Here is an 11,717-nt window from a genome sequence, read left to right on the forward strand (position 1 = left end):
AATAACAAGGAGAATCCAAGGGGGCATGTTTCAACATCACTCAGAAAAGGAAATAAAATAGAGGTAATGGCTGAAGAGAAGAAACAAAGTAGGTGAGGAAACACAGAGATATGAGTGGGGAGATCAGACCTGGTGGGAGAACAAAAGACCTGGAGAGAAATGAGAAACTGGGCAAGGGCATCTCTGTAACAAGCTTGAGGCCTATGTTAGGGTAGGCTACTAGGGGGATGCTAGCAGAGCCTTCTAGTAGCAAGGCCATAGAGACTGATGAGGACGCCCTCTGACTAGCCAAGTCTCCTAGTAAAGGGAGGGGAGCCCCAACCCACCCTCAAAACCTTTGCCTAGTTGCCATACTTTTAACTCCTCTTTCACTAAGCTTATCCCGTGTTGCTATTCTTTCTAGAAACAGTGACTCTCCCCTGCCAGGTCTCTGCTCCTTGTGGTTCTCGAACCTTCCGTAGCCCTTGTTTTTATCTCATTGTGGCCCTCTAGACATAAATGTTCCTTCTTGGGTCAGACCATGAGTTTCTTGTTGTCTGTTTCAGTTTTGTCCTGAGTCTCATGCAGTCCAGGCTAGAGTCTAATTTCCTGTACAGCAGAGGATGGCCATGGAACCCTGAATCTTGTGCTTCCTCCCCCCAAGTGATGGGATGACATTTTTACAAAAGGCTGTCATAATGACGTCTCCCACCCAACATGTCCTTACCTGTTGAAAGATGAGGCTGTGCCCCACTGTCTCCAGGCTCAACGGGATTTTATCCTGTATCAGTGGGTCAAGCATAATGGAAGTAATGTGGTGTTTGAGGCCACACTAAAAGCAGTAGAACAGCTACATTCTTAGCCATGTGCTTGTTCCTGAAGCCGTCTCTTGCCACTTAGTAATTCAAGGCATGTTGGGGCCACTGTACTATGAGAAAACCCAATTGAGCCATTGTGGAAAGGCCCAGAGATGACCATGAAGGACATGAAGACTGATCCAGGATGTCATTCGTATAGTTGGGACTCCAGTGCCACCTCAGCAGCTGGATGGAAAACCAGTACAGCAACCACTCAGATGATCCCACCCGAATCCCTGACTTAATGTAAACCCTGAAAGGTAACGGTAACACTAGAACACTAAGATTTACCTTGATTTCTTGTTGTGTTGTGGCAACAAATAACCAGAATATTGTCCCTTATCTACACCAGCCATGCCTATTCCTCTGTGCTTCCAGGTTCTGCTGTACGGCTCATGGGTTTTGCCAAGTACCTCAACTCTAGGGGTGGTTAAAGGTGGAAGGACCCATCTGTGAGCTGAGTACTTCTGAGTGAGATGATGGCCGTTTGGGCAGACCCTCCTCACTGATGTCCATGGTTTAGGTCCAGCAAGGGCAGTTCTCTCACCTTTAGCCTGCCTCTGTGAGGAGGTACACAAAGAAGGTAAGTCTCTTTGATGGTACTTTGTTACAAGGATGCACCTACAAATCCATTTGCACCCAGAAATGACATCAGGACACCTGTGCTGCTGTATCCTGAAAAAAGACACAAAAGTTCGTTCTTCCTGTTGCTTCTGCATACCACTCACTTTTGGCCAATGCCCTGTGAGATCTGCACCCAGCCCTGTCGTACTGGCCTTGTAGACATCACAGACATGAGCCCAGAGTGATAGGCAACCCAGGTACTCTGCAGCACTGTGTGAAGCTGGCAGTTGCTTTCACTGTGGGTCAGCATGTTTTCCACACTAGCCCTCTAAACCCTACAGACCTTTCCTAGCGAGGAACCCAACATGACTGCTAATGTATAAAGTGGGGATTTTGGCTAAGAGCTATGCTGGGCTGTAGTGCTAGGTCACCCATCATGCATAGGCTATGCTGTGACACCAGTTCTGCACTATTTTATGACTAAGTCTGGTTGTTACGTCTCCAGAACCTGGCACAAAAACATCCCATAACACTTGTTCTAAATCTGAACACCACCACCACCACCCCAAGTAACAACAGGCTCGTGGTTCTGTCACACAACTATCCTCCACCCTGCCATGTCTTCTATGTCATGGGTGTGTCCATCTACAACCTCCCTATCAGAATAGTGGCACACGCCTTTAATCCCAGCACTTGGGAGGCAGAGGCAGGTGAATCTCTGTGAGTTCGAGGCCAGCCTGGTCTACAAAGAGCATTCCAGGATAGTCAAGGCTACACAGAGAAACCCTGTCTCAAAAGAAAAAAAATCAAAACAAACAAACAAAAAAGCCTGAGAGAGAGAGGGAGAGACAGACAGACAAAAGAAGAGGACTAGGATCTGAGTCCTAACTTCGTCGCCTTCAAACCAGCTCATCTTGAGCAGCGTTCAGTGTGGAAGATGAAATGGAGCTCAAGGAGCAGGTGTTGATGGCCTTCACAGCTTTATCTGCTAGGCGTCTGCTTTTCCTGTACAAACGTGGATGAGGCTGACGTCAGCTGCTAACTGTCACCGGGGCCCTTCCTCTTAATGTCAGGATTTCAACATATAGATTTCCCCAAACCTTCCTTTATCTCTGGTCAGCTCAGATGTCACCCAATCTCAAGCCCAACTACTACACAATTACAGAAATAGGAATGTCTCCCTTTTAGACTTTTGGGTCTCCTAATTCATCCCCGGAACAGAACCAAAGTGCTCTGTCAGTAGGTAGAAACCTAAGTCTTTAATATCCATCAACAATCACCCACTGATCATGAAGAACATGGCCATGATTCTCAGGCTTAGAACGACGCATGCTCCAGCTACAGTGTGCACTTAGGAACTGATCTAAAAGGTACACACACAATACAAATACATGAGCATTGCGTGTTTCTGTTAGCAGAAAGAAGTCAGCTGTGGCTGCCCATTAGTACAAGATTTCCATAGAATTGTGGTTCGTTCATGCCCTGGGTTTCTCAGTCAGGGGAAATGGACCATCCGTGCTTTTCCAGCCAGTCTCATCTTTGATATTCCAGTGAACAAACTCAGGGTTAAGGTGCACTGTATGGAAATGAGTCATTTCTGGAAGAGAACTTAGCAAAATACTCTGGGATGCACTACTGTGTCTTCTGAATACTGCCCATGTGATTTTGTTTCCTGGAACAATCACTTAAACTTGAGTAAATAATGATCTGAGACTGGGGACTGACTCAGCTGGATCAGAGGAGGCCGAACGTTGTCCTGTGCCTCTGGTGGCAGTCATCCAGGGGAGTGACAAGCAGGTGGAGACAAGTGACCTGGCAGCTCATGTGTCTGCAGGTGATGACGCTAGTGATGAGTCAAGGTTACTCTGTCTCCAAGGCTTATGGAGGGTAAGGAGTGACCATCTGGGCTGAGGTGATGAGGCACCAATTTATAGCTCAGGAGAGCTCCCTGCTACCTGGGCCTGCTCCTCTTGAGACATGGATTTGGGGGTTCTATACAGCATATTGAAGGAGAGAGAATTTCCATCTTTAGGAAAAGGTGAGGTGAGGTACCCTTTAGTAGACAAGTGCAAAGAGGCAGGACATGGACTCTTGTCTGTCCCCTCAGCTGCATGTCCAGGAAATAATTTACCTTCCTCTCACAACTTCAGGCATCAGTATCACTCCTCCACACTCACAGGAGTCTCTGACCTCAACAATTCTGTCTGTGGTTACACCGGTTCTAGGAAAGATCACTAGGCAGATAAATTGGGTGACATAGCTCTAAGATATGGTGGGCATCATCACTGAAGAGTGTGGCTAAGAAAGGCAAGGCAGCTGCCACCCAGGAGGTTAGGTAGTTCCTGGCTCAGATACGACCAAGATGTTAGCATGGCTGGGCTCCCGTGTCCCACGGAGGGAAAAAACCAAAAGGTGAAGAAGCCCCCGTTATATATAACAAATGAGATCTAGAATTCAGTATGTGCCTCAAGCCAACTGTCTATGGCCAGGCAGGCTAATATTCTGTCTCCACAACGCCCTTGAGCTCTGCCGTGGCAATCCTCGGGGCCCCACTTCTGACTTTATTTCCTTGCTCATGTGACACAGTGCTGGCTCTCTCACATCTGTCATGCAAGGGCCTTTCTCCTATGTTCCTTTCTGTGCGTTGATGAGCAGAGACTAGGTTTTGTTCTCAGTTCCCTGAAGAGGCAGAGTTGGCCTTCCACCACTTATCTTGGTTGGGCGTAAACCCAGAGCACTGTAGTCTGTCCCTGTCCTGTATCCACTAGCCACAGATGGATGACTCACTGGAGGAGTGAAGGGTGGGACAGAGGAGACTGCGTGGCATGAAGATTCACCGACCCATTGAGTGCTTGCTGAGGTTAGCACTGCCAGCTGCAGCCTTGGACCCTGACCCAGGAGCCCTCGGGGGAGGTAAGAGGCAGCTCATCTGCCCTTCCCCAGGCCTTGTCCCTGGGCCCACTCACCTGCCCTCAGCAGGAGCGGTCACAGCAGCACAGAAGTGAAGGGTTTCTGGGTTCCAGGCTCTTTATAACCAGACTCAAGTCTTGGAAGCCAGGGATGGCATCAGGAAGTCCTGTTGCCACAGAGAAGGTGTTTCTCACCCTCATCTTGTCAAGCAATGTCAAGGCCCTTGAAGAGCAAACACTGCCAGTTTCCAAAAAGAATTATGTTGAGGCCACACTCAGCTACTGTCCATCCGGACAGGTCCATGGGCAAAGCATGGTCTTCTGGGACAACACTGAAGGTGCATCATGAATGCACCCTGTGTGCGAGACCCCGTACCTGTGTTCTGACTGTGGAAAGGACCCCGCCCATAAGTCAGTCCTCACCACACACCAGAGAATTCACGCTGGGGAAAAAGCCTTACCCATGCAAGGATTGTGGAAAATCACTTGTTTTAAAAGAAAATCCCAGATTGTTCTATGTAGTGGATGTAAACATGTTTTTGTTTTGATCCCAAGTGCAGGTGTTTGACCACAGAAAACATGTGGTCTGGGCCCAAGGTGAAAGCAATCTTGGATGGCTTGATCCCACTGATACCCCACTGAGATAAACATCTGTGATAGCCTGAGAGGAGCCCTGTGGGCCCAGGATCAAGGACAAGAGTGGAGGACTCTGGCTGGGCTATTGTACTGCAAAACAACCATGGATGGGAGGAGGAAATGGGAGACCAGAAGGTGGTGGGGGAGGGGGTTGGGTGAGTTGGAGAAGGGACCACGCAGAGCATGAGGGAGAAGGCTGGAGGCTCCAGTGAGGCTTCTTCTGTCTGGTAGAGGATCTGCTAGATTCCCAGGGAACTATGCCAAGGGATTTGCCAAGGGACTCGCACCTCGGAACTGACACCCAGAAGGTTTCATTCTTGTTCTTAACCTCCTTTCCCTCCTGTTTAGGATAGTTGCATTGTAAGGGAGATACTTTTGTTTAATAACTTCATAATAAAGTTTAATTGTTAAGGAACCAGAGCCAACAGAAACAGACTTATGAGCAAACACATGGTGCTTGTCCACTAGAAGAGGAACTGCCTCTTGTCGGGGCATGGTTTTTGCCAACTGATAAACATCCTAGTATGGATGCTGAGAGGATACACACACACACACACACACACACACATACACACACACCTCCAAATCAGAAGCTGGGCTTTTTGGCTTTGGCATTGCTTCCTTTCATTTGGCTGCTCCACTTCAAGATGCTCCTAGAGATGCTCCTAGAAATAACCACTCCAGAAAACGTTTAGAGGTTCCGGGTTCTGGCTGCCACGGTTGCAGTCACCTTTGCTAAATTGCTGTTTTGCTGTTTAATGGGTCTGCTGGAATCCTGGTGACAAAGAATGGAATCGCTCCAAGGAACTGAATCTAAAAAGGTCTACTTCTGTTCCCATTAACCTCTTTTCTCTCCTATCTCGGGTATGTGGGTTGAAAGGGAGGAATAAGCATTAAAAACCCCAAATAAAATAGGCTTGAAAAAGTTCAAAGCCCATAGTTCTATCTTACCAGTAAAGAGTCAAGAGCCAGAGCCAGGCATGGTGGCGCACGCCTTTAATCCCAGCACTGGGGAGGCAGAGGCAGGCGGATTGCTGTGAGTTCAAGGCCAGCCTGGTCTACAAAGCTAGTCCAGGACAGCCAGGGCTAACACAGAGGGACCCTGTCTCAAAAAAACAAAAGACTCAAGAGCTAGGTTCTGGGGTGAAAACTCTGCTAATGATGGACCATTAAGCTTTTGCTTTTGCTTAAAGCTTTCATTTCTGTATTTGAGTGACCGACTCTTGAACTCCAGATCTAGAAAAACTCACGGAGGCAGCAACATCACTGACCCACTCAGAATAAAAGGGCTAAAGTGTAAAATGGAAAAAAAAAAGAAAACTGCTGGCTGCCCCCCATCCCACTCCACCCTTCTACCTCCACCCCCCAAACCCCCCCTCCCCACGCCCTGGCCACCTGGGCACAGGAGCTACTTAGACAAGGCAATGCTCACTCTTATGAGCAGGGCTTGCAAATTCAGAAGGCAAATAAATAAATAAACAGACAAGCTCTGGCAAAGAGATCAAAGTGCCTTGTTTTGCAACACTCCCCTATCTGGGTCTCTAGAAACGACTTTAACATCTGTAACAAAAGGTTAGCTTAAATTCTAAACAGCAAATAAAATGAGCCAATTTAAGAAAACAGGTTCTCAATGGTACTTTTAAGTAATTCTTCTTCTGTAAACTTTTTTTTTTTTTGGTTTTTCGAGACAGGGTTTCTCTGTGTAGCCTTGGCTGTCCTGGACTCACTTTGTAGACCAGGCTGGCCTCGAACTCACAGCGATCCGCCTGTCTCTGCCTCCCGAGTGCTGGGATTAAAGGCGTGCGCCACCACGCCCGGCTTCTTCTGTAAACTTATAAAAGATAAGATTTAAAACAACATCTCAGCTCTGACTTTGCAGAATCGAAACTATCATAGTCTTAGGGCAGCAATAGACATAGACATCCAAAATCTAGAAAAATCTATATCTCACCTACAAGAATCTTTAACCTCATTGGCAGAGGTGGCTCTTCAAAATAAAAGAGGTCTAGACCTGTTATTTGTGCAGCAGGGAGGCTTATGTGCTGCCCTTAGTAGGAAATGTTGTTTTTACGTGGATCATTCAGAGATTGTTAAAGAATCTCTTGCTAAGTTTAAAGTATAGCTAAAATAAAATTGTATATATATATAAAATTATATATATATAAAAGTATATATATAAAAGTATATATATATATATAATTATATATATATATAGCCAAACAAAGATGATTTAAATCCTGGTTCAATAATTCCCCTTGGCTAACTACTTTAATTTCTTTTTTTTTTTTTTTTTTTTTTTTTTGGTTTTTTTGAGACAGGGTTTCTCTGTGTAGCCTTGGCCATCCTGGACTCACTTTGTAGACCAGGCTGGCCTTGAACTCACAGCAATCCGCCTGCCTCTGCCTCCCGAGTGCTGGGATTAAAGGCGTGCGCCACCACGCCCGGCTCTAACTACTTTAATTTCAACCTTGCTTGGCCTTCTCTTCGTTTTTACCATCGGACCTTGTATTATGAACAAATTAGTCTCCTTTATAAAAGAGCAACTGGGGGCTGTCCAGCTGGTAGTAATGAGAACCCACTACCATTCCCTTCAAAACATGTATAGTGATAAATATGAGCCCGAAGAAAACCCATGATTGAGCCTTCAAGGAACTAGTCAGAGGGGGAATGATGGACCAAAGTAACTCCGTTTTGCTTAAAGCTTTCATTTCTGTATTTGGGTGACCTGTTTTAAATATTGCATAAGTAATTATGAATGAGGAAATGTAACAATGAGCCTGGAAAAAGCATAACGTGAGCCGGGCGTGGTGGCGCACGCCTTTAATCCCAGCACTTGGGAGGCAGAGGCAGGCAGATCGCTGTGAGTTCGAGGCCAGCCTGGTCTACAAAGCGAGTCCAGGACAGCCAAGGCTACATAGAGAAACCCTGTCTCAAAAAACCAAAAAAAAAAAAAAAAAAAAAAAGCATAGTGTGTTTATATTGTAGTAGACATTTTAAGGACTGTCAATTTCTGTGCGTGAATAAACACTGGCTAATGTTTTTAGGTAAGTCTTTCTATAATAGTGTAAGGCTTGTGTTGTAAAAACTTTTCTCCTGGGGGAACCTACACATATGGCCCTTTATTGAATCAATTTCTCTCCTCAGCTAACCCCTTTCCTAGCCAGTATACTTTATAAGCAAAAGGGGCAAATGCCCTTCACCTTACTCCAATCCATATACAATTAAGGACAGATTGCAAGCAAATGACTGAGAGGGGTGGCTGGAGCCCACAGCTCTGTGTGCATACACAGAGCTCACAGCCATCGCTTCTACCATACGGACACTGCTTAGGCTTGGACAGACTGAGGTCCAATGACCACGTCTACTCTTTTTTTTTTTTCCCGAGACAGGGTTTCTCTGTGTAGCCTTGGCCATCCTGGACTCACTTTGAAGACCAGGCTGGCCTCGAACTCACAGCGATCCGCCTGCAGAGCTCTGCCTCCTGAGTGCTGGGATTAAAGGCGTGCGCCACCACGGCCGGCTGACCACGTCTACTCTTAAGAGAACTACAGAACCCTCCCTCTGGCCCCAAAACTCTGATCACACTCTTGCAGTCTGTTCTCAGAGGTCAGAATAAGACCAACTATGGAGTTGGGCATGGTGGCCTGTGCCTATAATCCCAACACTTGAAGGACAGGGGCAGAAGCTCCATCTAAATAGTCTGGGCCAGCCAGGGCTTGAGTGGGTTAGCCTTGGAGCCACTTTTACCACATCTCAGTTTCTTTCATATTTCCCACTAGGAATATAGACATTCATTCTATTGTTCTGGGTCCTTTCATTGTTTGACTGGCGTCCTCGGTTTTTCTCCTCACCAGCCTGCTCTTCACTGTTTATATTATGCGCTGTTTGTTGTAGTTTGTTTTGTTTTTAAATTCTACCTCTAAGTGGAAATAGATCTTTTTCCTCAGGGAACTAAGCCCGGATGCGTTAATCCTGAGATTCACAGGAGAAAAACTACTTCTACCCTTTGGACCATTTTTTTTCAACCCATGTGGAATTTTTATTTAGCTCTGAGAGCAGACAGTAAACAAGTGGGTTGACACATAATACACCAGAGGGTGACAAGTGTCACTGATAAACTGGGCCAAGTTTAAAGCAAGCTTTATTAAATATTAAATACTGAACAGAAGGTGGGCGTTGGTCAGGTCCATTTCCTGGAATTTCCCAGCTGAGGCTGGCCTCTATCCATGTGTTGTAGGAACTTATTAAGAACAAAACCACAGACTGCCATACTTTCTCATGAGGCTTTGATGTTTCCAAGAACTACAAATCCCAGAATTCCAGGGAGTTACCTGATCTTTGGGTAGGTGGGGCTTGCAGGTTAATTTTGGGCATTATAGATGGTGTACAAGAGAGTTCATTTTAGACCTTTAACGGTCCATATGGCCTCTCCTATTTCCCAATAACTTCCTAGTTTTCACGGTTTAAAAAAACAGAAGAGGGCTGGAGAGATGGCTCAGCGGTTAAGAGCACTGCCTGCTCTTCCAGAGGTCCTGAGTTCAATTCCCAGTAACCACATGGTAGCTCATGACCATCTATGATAAGATCTGGTGTCCTCTTCTGGTGTGTAGGTGTACATGTAGGCAAAAAGCTGTATATGTTATAAATAAATCTTTTTTTAAAAAAAGTTTAAAAAAGCCGGGCGGTGGTGGCACACGCCTTTAATCCCAGCACTCGGGAGGCAGAGGCAGGTGGATAGCTGTGAGTTCGAGGCCAGCCTGGTCTACATAGGAAGTCCAGGACAGCCAAGGCTACACAGAGAAACCCTGTCTCGAAAAACCAAAATAAATAAATAAATAAATAGTTTTAAAAAATAAATAAAAAAACAGAAGAAAAAAATGAAACTTTAAATCCGTGTGAAAATACGGAGACGTTTTTAGGAATATGCAATATATGTATGTTAAATGGGTGTAAACCCATGCAAAAAATAAATCCCCTGACGATGTGAGACAGCTTCAAACTTTTAGTCTGTGACATTCCACATGTCTTATGGATGTACGGAAGTAAAGTAGTCTTTTTTTTTTTTTGAGACAGGGTTTCTCTGTGTAGCCCTGGCTGTTCTGGTTTCACTTTGTAGACCAGGCTGGCGTTGAAGTCACAGCGATCCGCCTGCCTCTGCCTCCCGAGTGCTGGGATTAAAGGCGTGCGCCACCACGCCCAGCTGTGAAGTACTCTTAATGGCGACTTCCGCATAATTGGAATACGGACTTGGCCATGACAATGTGGGGGGTGGGGGCGCGGGAGGAAAGAACCAGCGTGAACACCATTATTACTATTGGCAAAGAGTAACCTCCCAAGCGGTGGTGGGCGTGCGCAAGACTGCTACTGTAACTTTGCAAGCAATAGTGGCCATGCGCGATACCGACTTCCGCCGGAAAAAAAAAAAGGCTGAGGCGAAGTTCATTTTACCCAGAGAGTCCTAGAGTGTCCATTTCCGCCCAGATCTTCACGTGGTTAGTTGTTGTTATCGTTACCAGGACGCCGTGGGAGTTTGGATTCTGAATCCTGAGCGTCGGCGGCCGGAAGTCGTGTGCGGTGAAGTGAGTGCCCGCGGCGCAGGGGGGACGCAGTGCTGTTGAGCACTGGTTTGTGCTGAGTGGCTGGGGCGGCTGCAGGGGCATGCCCTGGTTGAGCTTGGGCGGGAGTCCTGTGGGAGCTGGGCGAGCCGGCTTTGTGGAGGGCGGCCTTGGAGCGGGCTGCGGTGAGCCTGGTGTGTGAGGTGAAGGCGACCATGCTGTTTTCTTGCATTGGGGAGTGTTTGCATGGCCCGTGGCTGGCCCGATTCCGGATCAGAAACTGGGCTGCGAGAGGAGAAAAAGTAGATAAAAATTAAAAATGAGTTTGTTCGCGGTTTCATCCTCGGTCTGTCTAAACTGATTGAAGGGATGGGACCATCTCCATCCAGCCGTTCTAGGAGAGGAGCCTCCGTGCTGGAGCCCAGGGCTTCGAGCCATTTCCCTAATCGCATTATATTTCCCACAGGGAGCTGGTGCTGAGAAAAAAAAATAAATAAATAAATATATATATACATACACACACACACACACACACTTATTAATTCCTGTGATGAGTCTTTGAAGTTATGTGGGTGGGCCCCATGCTCACCAGTCCTTGGGAACCCCCTAAGGACGTGCCAAGGATCTGTGATCAGCAGATGAGCTATAAATAGGCGTTAGGGCAAGTGCTTAGCCTCGAGCAGCCCCAGGTTGATCATAATCCAATGCCCCTATTGAAAAGACTAGTTAGGCCGGGCGTGGTGGCGCGCGCCTTTAATCCCAGCACTCGGGAGGCAGAGGCAGGCGGGTTGCTGTGAGTTCGAGGCCAGCCTGGTCTACAAAGTGAGTCCAGGACAGCCAAGACTACACAGAGAAACCCTGTTTCTAAAAACTAAAAAAAAAAAAGAAAGAAAGAAAGAAAGAAAGAAAAAAGAGTAGTTAATCACAGTGAAAAGTATTTCCTTAGGTAAAGGACCCAGTGGCCCTAGTCTGTGCTTGTGACACAGAGGTGTGGGATTGCTAGGAAAGATGTTTGCATAATAAAGTTTTCTGGCAGGGCGTGGTGCATCCTGCCTTTTACCCTTAGGAGCTAGTACCAGCAGGATCCCTGAAAGTGGAGGCGGGGTGCTAGGTGTAGCAGCAGGGCTACATAGCCAACAGCCTCCCCCCAACACAAACACCTTTTTTTTTTTTTTTAAATAAGGTTTACACAGTTAAGTCATGGTTAGCTGTGGCAG

Source organism: Acomys russatus, chromosome 7 (assembly GCF_903995435.1).
Source record: "Acomys russatus chromosome 7, mAcoRus1.1, whole genome shotgun sequence".
Classification (NCBI taxonomy): Eukaryota; Metazoa; Chordata; class Mammalia; order Rodentia; family Muridae; genus Acomys; species Acomys russatus.